The 15,783-nt window shown below is 29.8% G+C and overlaps 1 protein-coding gene across 8 annotated transcripts in view; it reads left to right on the forward strand.

Moving 5' to 3' along the window:
* Positions 1–15,783, forward strand: part of milt (trafficking kinesin-binding protein milt) — a 370,892-nt gene that overhangs the window by 278,987 nt on the left and 76,122 nt on the right. Inside the window, exon 1 of one of the 8 annotated variants that reach the window (XM_075364623.1) lies at positions 254–412. The exons of 6 other annotated variants lie outside the window; for them this stretch is intronic. The gene's annotated coding sequence lies outside the window, so the exon portion shown is untranslated. Of the gene's footprint in view, positions 1–253; positions 413–15,783 lie in introns of those variants that run through there. One more of the 8 variants, XM_075364624.1, reaches the window with a different exon arrangement.

Genomic DNA, 15,783 nt, shown 5'->3' on the forward strand with positions numbered 1-15,783 from the left:
TGCGTAATATAACTTAAAGCGGATACTTAACGCAACAGTTGATTTTATTAGTCTACTTATTGTTTTTAATAAAAATGATCTCGCTGAATTTGTAACAATTGTAGCAATTCATGAAAAAAAAAATAATAAGAAAAGAATTTAATAGAATTAATGACTGCTAAAGTGGTGACGTAATACCTACGGCATAAGGGTGTGGTTGTGTATTTTACCGCACGGTAGCGCTACTAGTTTAGTTAGTTCGTCCCCTTTTGCTCTGTAAGTCATGGTCGCTCGCAGCCGTTCGTATGGATTTATTACGGTTCCGGGAATTATATCGTGTTTTTTTTCTCGATTTAATGTGTTAATTTAATAATCAGATTAAGTGATAGTGTTATAATCCGTTCGGTGATTTAAATTATATGTGTTGTTCGAGGTAAATATTGATAAATAAATTTTTATCGGGTATTGGATTGCCATTTCAGTCGGGGGCTGCATGCAAGAATGGATTTATATACTGTTATATGAACGTCTTGTCTTATCCCCTCTCCTCTCTTTTTCCATTCCAAATGATCGAAAAATAAATAGAAATATGTTTTACAGATTTTATTTTCTTTAATTTGCTTAATTATAATTATTGCATGTCTTACAAATTTAATTAATTTATTACATCGTATAATAACATGTATGCATGTCGGTAAATAATGTAAAATTATTACGGAATTTATTAAAATTGTTTATTGTCATTAGGGTTTTTTTTTGTATTTATTAGATGGATGACTAATTTTTTATTCAGTGTGGGTTATATATTAAATTTTTTGTATCTTTATCCGCCTAATTAAGTCATTTATATTAGTTCAAGGAACTTACGTATTAGTCCGTCGACCAAAAAATTGCAAACTTTTGGGTTATTAAAAAAAAAAATCGGGTAATCACCCGATATAACCGTTTATATTTATTTATTTTATAAATATAATTTAACCAAACTTAACCCACGCTCGCTAACCTTGACAAGTTAACACAGTAATATTTTGAGTATTTAAATAATAAATTCAGTAATTATTTTAATTATTTATTTAAATAATCGAAACATTGCTGTTAATTAATCGAGATTAGCGAGCATTTAATGCTCATATTTTTAATATGTAAAATATGTTGATGATACGGGATCATTATGGTTATGATCGACGGGCTAATACGTAAATACCTATTTGAAATAGTGTTTCTATAATTGTTTTTAAATCGTATATTTTAAATTTGATAAGAAATTGTTTTTAATAATTCTGTTCGGGTTGATAGATTAATTGCGTAACCATTTATGCCGGTATTTATTTAGCAATGTTTTGTTTTATTCCGCAGTGAACTTCAATTTTTCTAATTCAAAAAACCCAGACGATGTGTTAACTCGCAGCAGTATGATCCTTTCTTTTTTAACAATAAAAATTATTTTTTCTCTTACTTTAATTACTAGTATAGTTGTAAATATACTGTTGATCACCCGTTATTAATTAAATTGAAAGATAACAGTATCTATATTAATTTTTTAAAAAATAATAAAATTTAAAATATTTTGAAAACCTAAACGATAAAAAATCTTATTAATCGTTGAAAAACAATTTAAAATTTCATTAAAATTTAAAAAAACATTTGCGTGATTGCGCCACAATACCGGATTAAAAAATCCTTAACCTGTATTCGTCGTCGTTAAAACACACAGCTTTATAAATCAGAACGTCATTTAATTTATTACTTTACTACCGTTCTTTTAAGTGTTTCAATTTAGTTCTATATATATATTTATATATATTAATTCTTCCATATTCTAATTTATAATTCGTTTTAAGTTAATTTTAAATTACATTGCTTAACGAATTTTCTGTTTTATAGGTTGTTTAAGATATACATTTCTTTTTGTAGTTTCTCTTCTATAAACTTTTTGTTTATTAAATATTCATTGTGGGTTCACTATGAATACTGATAAACGGTCCTCGTTTTTAATTGTTATAAATATTAACTTATTTATTTTTAACTTTTGACTTTGAAAGTATAAAGTTTTTCCATATTTATGAATTTATAAATAATGGATTTTTAAATTTAATTATTTATGTTCAGTTATTCGTGCCTAATATATAACAGAATTTTAGTAACTCTTCTGTAGATAAGCGTTATTTTTTTAAATTGTTTAGTTATATTGATAAATATTATTAATGCATATTGGATAATCAGCCTTGAATTCTGTGTAATTACTCTAATCGCTCATCGTAGAGCTTGCATATTTGCCATTTGCTTTCCGTTCGGTTCGAAGTTCATTATTTTATATTTTTATTATCAGTATTATTGCGTAGTCTTAAAACTCTCTGTGTTTAATTTATTTTCATCGATTTTTGTTGGTATGCTATATTTGTTTTATTACCCATTATTATTAACGATTTATAAATGCTATTGAAGAATAAATATTTATAATGCATTATAGACTGTGTATCACACTGTGTTTACGATAACCGATTTGCATTATCTGTTTTTTTTTCATTCAGTAAATCTTAATTATTTAATTATCTATAAACTGAATATTAATACGCTTGGAATATGTTCTTTTTTTTATGATATGTCATATACAATTTAAGAGAAGAGTCTCCATTTTAGTCTCTAGGACAAAACCGGCTATAATAATGCGCTAATTCGATGAGGTTCCTAAAACTTGAACACGGATTTGACTACCCTCTTACCACAACACGTGTAATGTAACTAGTGAGGAAGAGTGGAAGATAAAGGAATTCCGGCTGAATATTTCAAAAGGGACGATCTACATCCTGAGGGAGCACGAAAAGTAATAAATAATTCCTACCAAAAATGTGGTCCATCAAAGTCCTTTCCACAATTTTAGGGATCATCAGGGTTACTCTGAAGAGATCAATAAACGATATATATAACAACAAATATTTTTCCTCTATTTATAAAAGATTCATCTGGCAACATATCCCTCCTCTCCCTCAGAATAAAAACCTTCTCTCATCTCTAGATATAATTAATATCTCGGGCGTCACGTGGAGGGTTTCCGAATGAAATAAATATTATTTTGAAATTTACCATCTAAAGTCAGTTCATATCTAAATATTAGGAAGGAAATGCCCGGTCAGAATATTATTTATTTTTTTTTTTAGTAACGTTCATTCTTTCAGAATATAAGAAAAAACCCACCGGGTTAGTCTAGTAGTAAACTCGTCTTCATAAATCAGCTGATGTCGAAGTTCTCAGGTTCAAATCCTAATAAACTTTTATTCGGATTTGAATACTAGATCGTGGATACCGGTGTTCTTTGGCGGTTGGGTTTCAATTAACCACACGTCTCAGGAGTATTCCACCCGAGTTTGTTCAAGACTACAAATTTACCGGTACAGTTGCATTACAAAGTACTTTTAAATGTAGAAGAAAAAAAACTGTTTTAAGACATTGTTGTACGATCCTTTCTCTGTTTAGTTTTCAAATTACAAAAAAGCAAAACCAGTCAACTTCTTTGTTTTGCTGTAAATAACACAAATATCTTACTAAAATTACTTCAGATTTTATTCTCTTAAACCGAATTAAACGTTTGCACCACGTAAAAATATATTCCAAAGAAAGACCAGAAATTTTACGGTTACATTTATGAGAGGTATTTTTTTGTAGAGTGTCTGAAATAACAATAATAATAATCGTTCGTTAAGTTATTGCTTATTTTTAACAATTTTTTAGTAGCATCGACTTTCATCATCACTAGCTACTAATAAATACCAAAACCGTGTATTTAAACAGCACTCGGCGTCATTTAACATCGGTAGTCTACAGGAATCGATTTATTAATCGTGGATTAGGCCATTAGCATGTTATTTTATTTTTTACTTATCAATTTGTATAATGCTGCACTCTGGGACATTCTGATTGCACCGTAACCGTCAACTTATAAGAGATGAAGGTTAATCAGACCATATTCGCTGCTAAGTAACTTTTTTCTACTTTGTCTTTAATCCTGTTTTTCCCCATCTTTTTTATATTTATAACGCCAGATGAAAAATGTGAGGAAAAAATTCTAAAATTGAAGTTTCAACTACCCCGTTCAGAAATCATAAGTATATTTTTATTATTAGTCTCCCTCTTACAAAAAAAAGGCATTATGTTATTCTGGCTCGTTTCAAATTAAGCGTAAATAACTTGTTTTGTTGCATACCATACTAATCTATACGATCAATGTCGGTTGATTTTCGAAAGAGGAAATAAATACCTTTTGTTTTATTTGTAATTCGGATAAAAACCAAATTTAATAAAATTTACCCGCAACGAAATCGAACGACAAAAGTATAAATTGTAATAAGCCGTTCTTTACAATTAGTATATCGTAAATGTAATCAAATTTTAACATTTTTTTAAAATTGTTTTCCCGATTTAAAAAATTATATCTTTATTTATGTTGCAAAGCTATTAATTATAAACATAATGTAGACCTGACCTTTTCTGTTTTTTATTTTTATTTTTGCGTAATCTTTACTTACCTAATAAAGTCATGAAATATGCAGGTATTTTTAAAATTTCTAGTTTAGACTATTATTCAAACAAAACCACATTTTTGCGGTTTCAATAGATATGAGCGGTTGTTGAGACTACAGATAAGATAACGATAGTACAATTTATTGTATTAAATATGAGAAATTATTGTTTTTAACGTATAAAATTTTCTGTACGTATAATAATTTTTGAAGTACTATGCAACTTGATAGTTTTCTTCTTTGTAGGTTAATGACCTGCAGAAGAAAGTTGCATATATATACACCTGTGTGTGTGTTTTAGCATACGACTTGAATTAATATTAAATAGGCATCTTGATGTTTTATAAATTACAAGTAAATGCACTATTATGTACATTTAAGAGTTCATTCGTAGCTTAATTAAGAATAAAAATGCAAGTATTTTATTCGAAACAATTTCCCCTCCCTCCACGAATTGTTTAATCTTAACATCAAAAGCATTATTGGATTTTTAATTAACCTCTTCCATTCGTTAAAAACAAAATCGCTAATTATTCATTATTATATTCTTTCTCTTCCAGGCGTTGTTTCTAATCTATTAAAATTTGTTTACGCTTAAACATTTTATCACCTATTTTAGGGGGGAAAACTCTTTTTTTTATTTATTATAAATGCATTCATTGGTCGGTGTATGTTTGTATTGACTTTTAAAAAAAACTTTATAACGATATGAGTAATGGGGATAAAAATGAACTTGTATTCAAGTTGGCAGTAAGAGAAAAGCATTGAAATGTTGATATTAAAAAGAGTTCCCTTTTTTATGTGAAAAAGGATGTGCCTTTTCAGTTCAGTTCCTTATTTTAATTAAAAATATAGCGATATTAAAATTAAAGAGAAATACCTAAATACTTGCATGAATTATGTTTGTACTGTCGTTAAAATGTAGAATCCTGTTTTATGTAATTTTCAAAAGATCTTCGTTAGATTGTTGTCCGTTCATCAAAATTTCTTTATTTTAATTCCTAAAATTAGCATTAAATCGAATTATTTGCATGAACTTACTGCGTTTATGAATCAATTTTTATAAATTTCCTGTTAACTACGTTGATATGCGAAGGCCGTTGTTTATTTCAGCCAAAAAATCCCATAAATTTGCTATCCAACTCAAAAAGGACATAGTTATAGTTGGGTAACTTTATCGGTTCTTGAACAGCATTGAAGTATATATACCCTAAAATTAAAAAAAAATGTAATTAAAAAGTGTTTGAACAACGACAATGATTTTTTTAATGTTCGGCCTTCAGAGTACAAAGTCCAAGAATTTTCCACGACCGGCAAATTTAATATACTATTTTGTTCCATAGAACGTACTAAACGATTATTACTTATGTACGTATTAGAAGATAGGTTTACCTACTAAGCACGTTCCGGCTCGGGTTTATAGGAACATAGGATATAGAAAGTCCTCCGTTTCCTTTGAAGGGTGCGTATGCAGTCATCTCCACCGAACAAAAAACATCGAGGTCGGCTTTTAAAACAAAACTCTACAAAACGATCAGGGAAATCTTATAAGGAAAAAGGGCCATCTAATAAGAACCTCGAAACGCAAGTTAAATAACCCCACCCAAAGGATTTTTTCAATGTGTTCTAGGTTTTGTGATTGTGTCGATCCCAAGCACAGTTATATCGGAAAATTGGGGTATATTTTCCCGGAGTAGAAGCAACATATTATTTATAAACAATTTTTCTTCGATGGGTTAAAATATAGACTGCAACTAATTTATATTTTTTTCCCGGTTACTAATAAGACATCCGAGAAGAAACTCGATTACATAAGGAAACCCCGTCTCCAATTCTTAGAATTGCGTGGCGTGGGGAAATATATGACTGCCAGACTTCCCATTGAAAGATATATATATATATAGTGATAATTACGCGATTCGTAATAATTTAATGGATTACCATTCCTGATATAAATATATGTATATTACAGAGAGAGAGAGAGAGAGATTATTTGTATGATATATTGCAAATTAAATCCTCCTCGGATCTGTGTATTCGTAAACCGGATATGTGGTTCGTTATAGAATACGAAGCTGTCGTATAATCGAAAGATGTAGAATATAAAAAAATTAAAAATTTATTGAACAGCTTGTTCGATAATACTAGTTACATACATTTTCTTTGCAATTAAGGTAAACAAAAATAAATCATCTTTTTTCATATATATATCGAATATTTTTTTCTTTAAATCATTTAGGAATAATATGAAATGTTTTTTCCTGTGTACATTTTTATTTTAAAAAATATGTTCATGTTAATATGTATGCGCACGCGCGCGCACACACCCACACGCGCACACATACATACAAAAAACAGAAAGTGCCCGGGAGGTTGTGGCCAATCTTAAGGGACTGATTTACAGAAAAAGTTAAAATAAAAAAAACTATATTAACTAATAATGTCTTGTCTAGCTTCCTTTTTCCATGTTCGCCTTTTTTTTTCTTTTTTTTTCAATAAAAAAATATATTTTAAGAACAGATTGAGATACTTGAATGAAATTTGTTTTACTTGTATCTATCATGTTCAAAATAAATAACCTTGAAAATTCCAAACTGGTAGGCATTTTAATTTTTAATCATTAATGGTTCGTAAATATTCATTTTATCGAATTATGTTGTACGAGATTAAATGTTAACAGCTAAGTTGTAAACAAACAGTGCAAATGTGGCCGAAATTGTTAAGTGGATTTCAAAAATTAATTGGAGCTGACAATTTTGTGCCTGTTCTGTACAATGAAATAAGCAAAATACGGCATTTGGGGCCGTATGTGCCTTATTTTTGTTTATTATCATATTCATATCAGTCCCGTAAGTTTTGTCATCACATTCCGGGACACCGTATATGAAACAAAAGAATTTCATATTCTTAGAATAGCGGGACATATAAATCTGTCTACCCGGTTAAAATAGCTAGTTAACATAAATGATTGTTTTCATACAGAATTTGTTAAATAATACGATTACTTGTTAATGATTGTGTAATATGAAACGGATTGTTAAAGTTATTTATGTTTTAAAATTATTAAACTCCAGAAATTATTTCATTTTTTTGGTAGTTTTATTTTTTCAGAATGTTTTTATAGATTTTTTTGTCGTAAGATAAATGTTTTATTGTAGATGTAGGCTGTCTGTTTAAGTTTAATATTAGTAAATGTAAACGGTAGGATAATTATAATTGCGGCCCCGTAAAGAATGTTAGGTTTAATTTTGTTTAATGTTGTATGCTTTTTCCTCTATATTGCATCAGTTTCTAACCGGGGTGAAGCATTGTGGACTGGAGCAGTACTAATATAATACGTACTATCGATTTTTCAACCCTCTCCTGAAATGCATGCATCTTCCTGTTTTATTTTTGCACCATACAAACGGCATACTTTGCTATTTTAGTGTTGAAGTACGGTATTTCTTTGTATTATAAAAGTTTTTTTTTCTCAATAATTTTGTGTATACAAATTATAAACTAATTGTTAACGAGATCGGTTTAGTGTAGGCAGGCATGCGTCATTGGCACTTAGCTGTACACGGGTAGTGGGAAAAGAATCTTTTCTTCTTTGGCTTTTCCTAGAAAATCTTCTCTAAGCCTGTTCTCTTTTTCGGTGACTCGCTTGTTGTTTCTTTTTGATCAGATCACAAAAATAATTACGCATGCGCTTTTCGGTTGTTTTATGGTAATGGTTTGTAATTTTTAATTTATTAATTTAAATTGTTTTATGTAAATACTATAATGCGCAGCTTGTTGAATTCTAAATCAAATGATTACTAATTAAATTTCCATTTAATGTAGCATTTTAAATAATCTTATAAACATCATAATTTTGTTATTGTTATTTTTTATATAGTGCCTTTTGTTAATAACTATTATTATTACTAGTACTACTAAACACCCGCTAATTATCATTGTTATAGGGTATGTGGATTATTTAAGCGCATTAACTGTCGAGTGCAAAAAATTGCAACGCTGATGGAAAGTAAGGAAGGAAGATGGTTCTTCTTGGTTTGCCTTGGGCTTGGCCAGTGAACCCTAGATAAAAAAGTAAATTACTTTATAAAAAATGATACAAGAAAGTCGATAAAATGATGACTAATAAAATTTAAAAAATTTACTAAAAAATAAAATAAAGACAAATTGCTATAAGAAATTATCTTCCGGTGATACATTCCACGCTAAAATGATGATGAGCACCTCGTGGTGGTTTAATTATAATAATAGTAGTAAAATAATTACGATAATAAAAGTTTTAAATAAATGTAGTAAGGATAAAAAAACAGCGATGCTGCAAAAAAAATATATAGTAATTTGTTTTTAGATTCAACCGGTAAACTTGTTTTCATTTGTACTCCTGTCCAGGCTTCAAAACTGAAAACTAATTTTTATTTTTATCATGTTAGTTTTTTGAAACTTTATTGAAGACCAGGACGTAATTCGGGAGTACTAGAAGAATTTCAAATCGCATCGTAATACTTGTAGGAACTTCTAAATTTACTACCTGGAGGCTTTCCGTTGCGTCTAAAATTTTTCACCTACTTCAAGACGACCATTATAGAATATTTTATTTACCGGTGAGGAAATTTTCTCAAGAGTCGGGTTAATAATTACGAAATAATCATCATCGGAGAGTTTTGAGACTCCACATAATACAGTAGATATCTGCGTTGAAAACTTTCAACGCAGATTTTTACGTCAATATTTGGTGTGGTATATTTATAGTTAACTTAAATTTTCTTAGAAAATAATTTGCCACCTCGTTTAAGACATTCCACCGCTAACGAAAATAGAAATGATTTTTCAACCTGCTCCTCAATTAAGTCAATAAGGTAGAAATTATTGGAATATAATTTTTACGGGAACTAGGTGGGCGAGGCGGACCAGTTAATTAATCCTAGGTCACGTGACAACGCCATCGTCATCTGACGTGTCGTACGAAATAGTATTCAAATAAAACATAACTAGTATAGATGAATTAATGACAAGGAATTTCAACACCGGTGACATACGAAATAATCCTGATATTTTTGAAGAACCACCCGAGGGATTTTAAATGGAGCGGAACATGATGTAAACATTGAAGGATTAGATTTTGAACAGTAATGGTCACAGTAAGTTTCTAATACGTTTTTATGTAATTATTCTTAATCATTAGTTTTTCTAGATATTTACTAATATTGAAATGATAATAGTTTCGATTTAAAACTATAATGCGGTATATTTTCTGCAGCGTTTCGGTCTGGTTTGTTTTTAATGAAAGTCAAATTTCTTAAAATTGACTTGTGTTTAGTTAGTGTTCTTTACATAGATTTTTTAGAATTAAATTATTATTTACAATTTTTTTTGTTTACTGGCAGTTTAATTTGCTATTTTACGTCGAACCTAAAAAATTGTGATCAATTTTTTTTTTTGTTTTACAACAATTTTCTCAAAGGTCCACGAGGTGACCTATTTAATCTAGAGCATTGATTCTCAAACATTTTCGCCCACCGAAAATTCTGTTGATTCTCAACATTGAGAATCAAAATTTTTTTAGCGCCCCCAAAATTTGTATACTTACTTATTAAAAATAATAATTGCAGTTGCTGTTTTCAATCGCTTGCAATTATTGTTTTTAAACGTGGTATCTCCTGCTTTTTAGTAGAAACTTACATTTTACTTTACAATATCAGGAAAACATAATTTTTGCCTTTTTTTAATCAGCCATCGCCATCCTAGACAGTTTGAACGCCTCCAATTTTCTCTGGGCTTTCTACCACTCCCCTTGAAGGCCTCTAGCGCTCAGAAGGGGGCGTTCGTTATCGCCCACTTTGAATGATCTAGAGATACAGTTTTGTGACCTATTTTATTCAATTTTACCAGTTTCAGATCAAAAACCTTTTGAAAAAATCAGAGTTGTCTGATTAAATTAAGTACAAAAATGTCAACCCACCGGGTTGGTCTAGTGGTGAACGCGTCTTCCCAAATCAGCTGATTTGGAAGTCGAGAGTTCCAGCGTTCAAGTCCTAGTAAAGCCAGCTATTTTTACACGGACTTGAATACTAGATCGTGGATACCGGTGTTCTTTGGTGGTTGGGTTTCAATTAACCACACATCTCAGGTATGGTCGAACTGAGAATGTACAAGACTACACTTCATTCACACTCATACATATCATCCTCATTCATCCTCTGAAGTATTATCTAAACGGTAGTTACCGGAGGCTAAATAGGAAAAAGAAAAATTACAAAAATGTCAGTATGGGTTTTCTTATCCTTGAAGCAGAAATCGGAGTATTTCGCTAGCTGTAACTCGAAAACGAACCATTTTCGGACGCACGTTTTTAAGAATTTTTTTCTTTATTTCTCTTGTATTTTTCAAATGGAACATATGAAAATTTTCCATTTTTTCCTGAGATATTGTAATCGACTGATTTTATGGACTTTTCCTTTCCTTATTTTTCGCCCAAAATCTTATTAGTTTTATCAACCGTACGTCATTTTCTAGGTTGTGGATTTATAAAACTTGAAGTTCATATATTTCGAAATTATTTGATATTTGAATATTTCGTTAAGGCGATCCTTTTTGTAATTTACTTCTGATTTAATTCATCTTTGTAATTTTACTAGTTGCTTAAAAAAAGTATATTTTTTTAACATCAGCATTACCTTTGTTTTGCTTGTTTTTTTTAATTTTTAAAAGAAATTTTCTACGAATGAATTTTTACTATTCAGTAGTATCTTCCTAACTTTTCTGTTAAAAGAATCAGGAAATTTTAATATGTATATTTTCTAATTGTAAGTACATTCTCAGATTTTTCTCTCAAAACTTTTGTTGATCTTTTAATTGTAAGTAAACGAACATAAAGAACATTGTCTGACTGCTTTTCACACCGTTTTTCTCTGTCGTTATTTTAATCGCAGCTAACCGATTTTTATGCAAGTTGTAAATAACTGACTTTGTAGAATTTCTGTCCAATAATTTAAACAATTCATTCCCATAAATTAGATGTTTTCCAAAGATGTGAATATCATGCTTATAAATTTTCTCCCTTCTGCCAGACTTCGAAGATTATTGTTAGAATTAAAAATGACCATCCTTGAATGAATGCTTACAATAGGGTTCCACCTTATTTCCTATTATTTTACGAACTGATTCGCCTTAATATTTTGGGTTGCATTAGATGCCAGAGTTGCGGAAGGTATATTCGAACAGAACAGAAAGAAGGAAAGAACTAACGTTATTTGCCGAAATATCAGAAATGCAGCGTTAAGACCTTTATATTTTTTAATTTCAAATCGTTTAGTTTGTCCTATCGTAATTGCCGCATAGGTGGGAGGACATATGACTCATGAGAATAATTGGCGTATTGAAGGAGAATCTTACGATGACGTGTAGAGTTGTAAATGAAGTAGAGTGGTAAACGAAGTTCCTTCGATTTCAGTTACTTTAGTTTAACATTCCCTGTATCGTGTATCTCTGTCAATCAGATATCTATAGTGCAAAAGGCTGAAATTGTACACTATATTCTGCGCACGTTTAAGATAACAACTTTGACAAAGTTTAATGTATGTTAATTCAAGGTCTCGATTGTAAATGTTTCTGATCTACGGGGTATCGGCAGCTTTAATTTCATTAAAAGTCCTGCTGTTAATTAATATATAATTTTTCTTTTAATATATAAATATATCGATATTTATTAATTCAAGATAATCATATAGGTAAATAAACATTGTTTACAATTTAAAGAGAACAAACGATTAAAAGTAGCGTGTTTGGACGCGTGCGTGTGACCGGATATCGTTGCTTTAATTTCCTGTTACTCTCAGTACCGGTATTTATTTATTTTCATCCGGTTACATCACAATATTTGTTGTCATTTCATCTCTGGTATGTACAAAACCTTCGTCATGCGTAGTACGCAGATTAATTAAACTCCGGTTTTTAAAATTAATGAATGAAATACGGTAACATATAAAAATTGACTAATATATCGTTACCGTATAAGCAGCTGAAACGTTTACTCTCGTCGGAATTTTTTTTTTTAATTACGGTGTATTATTTAGTGATATTTTGATCTAGATAATGCAATATTTACGCCATTGTTAATTAAAGTATACCTAATTACATATATATTATTATCCGTTACGATTTTATTTTCGATAATTATACTGCTTTAATAAGAATTTATTAATAACCGGTTTGTTTAAACGATAAATTAATTGTTAATCATCTTCCATTTATAATCGCCAGTTTCTCTCTTCTACGACCGCTCTTGCTTCACTTTCCAATGGACTATGAAAGTTGAAAGTTAACAGAAAAATTACCATCGAAAGAAACAGGTATAATGATATAAAAATTCTTAACTATCCTTGAGAAGTTTTGAAAATAGAAAATTATTTGAAATCGTGTTTATTTTTAGTGCTAAGATTATCTATTATTTTGTTATCAAAAAAGTATTTATTCCGTAAAATAACGAAGAAAAAAATAAATACGGTTCGTGTTAGTTTTTTTTATATTTATTTTTCTTATAAAATCTTAAGATTCCAAAGTAGCATCGAAAGCTTTAAAAAATTAGAATTACTATTAATTATTTGAAATCAAACATTAAATAAAAGTAATGTTTTAATTAGATTAGATGTACGGTCCAGTTCCTTCGAAACTAAATAAATACTATTTAATTATGTTTACCCTAAAAAATAAAAATAATTTGATCGGTCTTATTAATTGGTTTCGTAGGATTAAAACACATCAAAATTTTCCGCCGGTTATATCGCGTGATGACAATTTAGAAAATTGTATAACCGTTACAAAATTACGCTTTATTTGTGTGAAAGAAAAAAAAATCTCGTTTTTAACTATCTGATATAAGACACCACTTAGTCAATTTATAAATCGTGAACGGTTATTTTGGTCACGATCAAATCGTTGTTTTGTTGCGAAATTATACACAAAATTTAAAAATTTCGAAACATTTTCATTTACGTGTCGTGTCTTGTTATCCCTACAAATAAAAGAAGCCTCCTCCACCGATTTAAAACATACATTGTTGAATTTGCTTTAAAAAATTTATCGATTAAAACGTTTAGTTAAACTACATGGAGTTTTTTTTTTAGCCGTTTGATAAAGCAGCGGTGGCGAGATAAATTTAGTATCTATTCCAAACTTATGAGAAGAGAATTTGCCTGTACCCATGTTATTTATCTAAAGGAAAGAAAGAACTTCGACGAACAACGCAAATTCTAGCTTATGTTTCCATTTTATGTAACGCGCTTTAATTCTTAAATTAGCTTAAAATTACTTTAGAATGCACTTATTTGATTCGGAAAGTTATTGCGCGTAATTTATCTGGTAAAATTTTAACTTTAATTAACCCTTTGGCTCTCAGAAATCTTTTACAAATATCTTCCATAAAATCAGCGTAATACCCTAGCCCTAATTTAGCACCTTTGCAGTGTTTCGCTAAAACATTCGTAACTCATTTATTAACCAATTCTAACGATTTTTTTTAATTTTGTTTGTTATAAACTAGTCTAAAACATTAAGTATGGTGTAAATAGATAATAATGCAAACAAAAAATTGTACAGTAAAACTGACTTACCGGGAAAAAAATTGAAATATTTTTTTAACAGCAGAGGAAGGTAATCTCAAAAATCTCCTGGTACCATTATATATACATATTATGAAAAATAATACACTTAAAAATGAACAAACACACCAAATTTCATTGAATTATTTCAATAAATAACGTAGTCAGATTTTTTTTTGAAAATTAACACACTTTCGGTTTTGCAGGGAGGCCTTCATCAAGTTAGGTTAGAATGGAATTTATAACCCAACACAGTTTTCAGCACTATTGAAAATATCTATACAAAACATAATTATTCAATAATAAGAACAGTTTTATTTTAATGCAAAAACATCTAACATAAATATACAATATACTATACTATTATACTATACCGTATATTATACTATACTATACGGTAGGTAAATGTTTGAGGAAGAGTAGTAATTCTAGCATTTGTGTGTTGGATAACACTTTGTATGTAGACCTTTTTTTTTTGCACTTGGCACATATAAATGTTGATTTTTTTCTCTTTTTCCTCACGTTCTGCTGCTTGCTGCGCTACAAACACAGATCCTTTTCCGTTTTATTGGACAGTTTTTTAAAAAAACTGCAAAGGTCTGTCAGCATCACCACCTCCTTACTCTTCGACATCATTATCAGTCACCATTGTTTTCATTTTTCTTTGAATAAATCCATTCAGAGGCTAATACATTAACTATTGTAACTGAAAATTTATGTTCAGTCGTAGAATGTGTGGTATTTCCTGTGCACAAAAAAATATATATACACTTAATAACATTCTCGTGAGCAAATTAAAAGTTATCTTCCAGAATAATTTAACACTTTTACGGTCATTCATGTAATGAAACATTTGATCATTACAGTCAACCCCTCCCATGTGGGCATTATAATCGCGTGTTATTTTAGGCTTACTAGTAATGTATAATTAATTTCCTCTTTTTTTTTTGTTCTTCCCCAGCCTTAGCATCAGCTGACAACAACAATATACTGGGTTCTTTTGTGTTTTCCTTTGCCTGTACCCTAATATCAACATATTCGGCCATAATTTTGCATAGAAAGCTGACACTACTTTTTCAGCATATTTGTTTGTTTACTTCACAAACATTTCAAGTAATGAAGAAGTGAGAAAAAACTTAATCTAAGACAGGGTAGTTGCTAGATGAACAGTGCTTTACTCCAGGTAATTCATTAAATGAAAACGTATGTAAATGCCCAGGGTAGTTATTTTCATCCGTTTCAGTCCAACCATCCTCGTTTTCCCCACTTCAGGAATCAGAACTAATAGTAGTCACAGGTTCACGAGATCTTCTCCCCTACGTCGAACAGTTGGAATATACCTCTGATTATCTGTATCAGAAATTTAATTAACATTATCCGACAATAAATTAAAATTTACGTTTTGCTGTAAAGGACTAAAATTATATCTTCCTCGATCATTCTCGTAATAGTATTTTCACTAAGAGGGGAACGTGCCCGCTTCATTTTTTATAAACTAAACGAAACTAAAAAAGTTATAAACTATTTATACACGAAAACTTAGTCGCATAAACAATAGCGCAAAACACGAGCAAAGTTGGTTATAAATATAGAACAGCTGACAGCGTTACAAAGAAAAGCGATCGAATAGGCAACGCCAACATAATTATTACGTTCTCACAGCCAATTAAATTCCGATTAAATTTCTATAC

The sequence above is a fragment of the Lycorma delicatula genome, chromosome 4, assembly GCF_047948215.1.
Source record: "Lycorma delicatula isolate Av1 chromosome 4, ASM4794821v1, whole genome shotgun sequence".
NCBI lineage: Eukaryota > Metazoa > Arthropoda > Insecta > Hemiptera > Fulgoridae > Lycorma > Lycorma delicatula.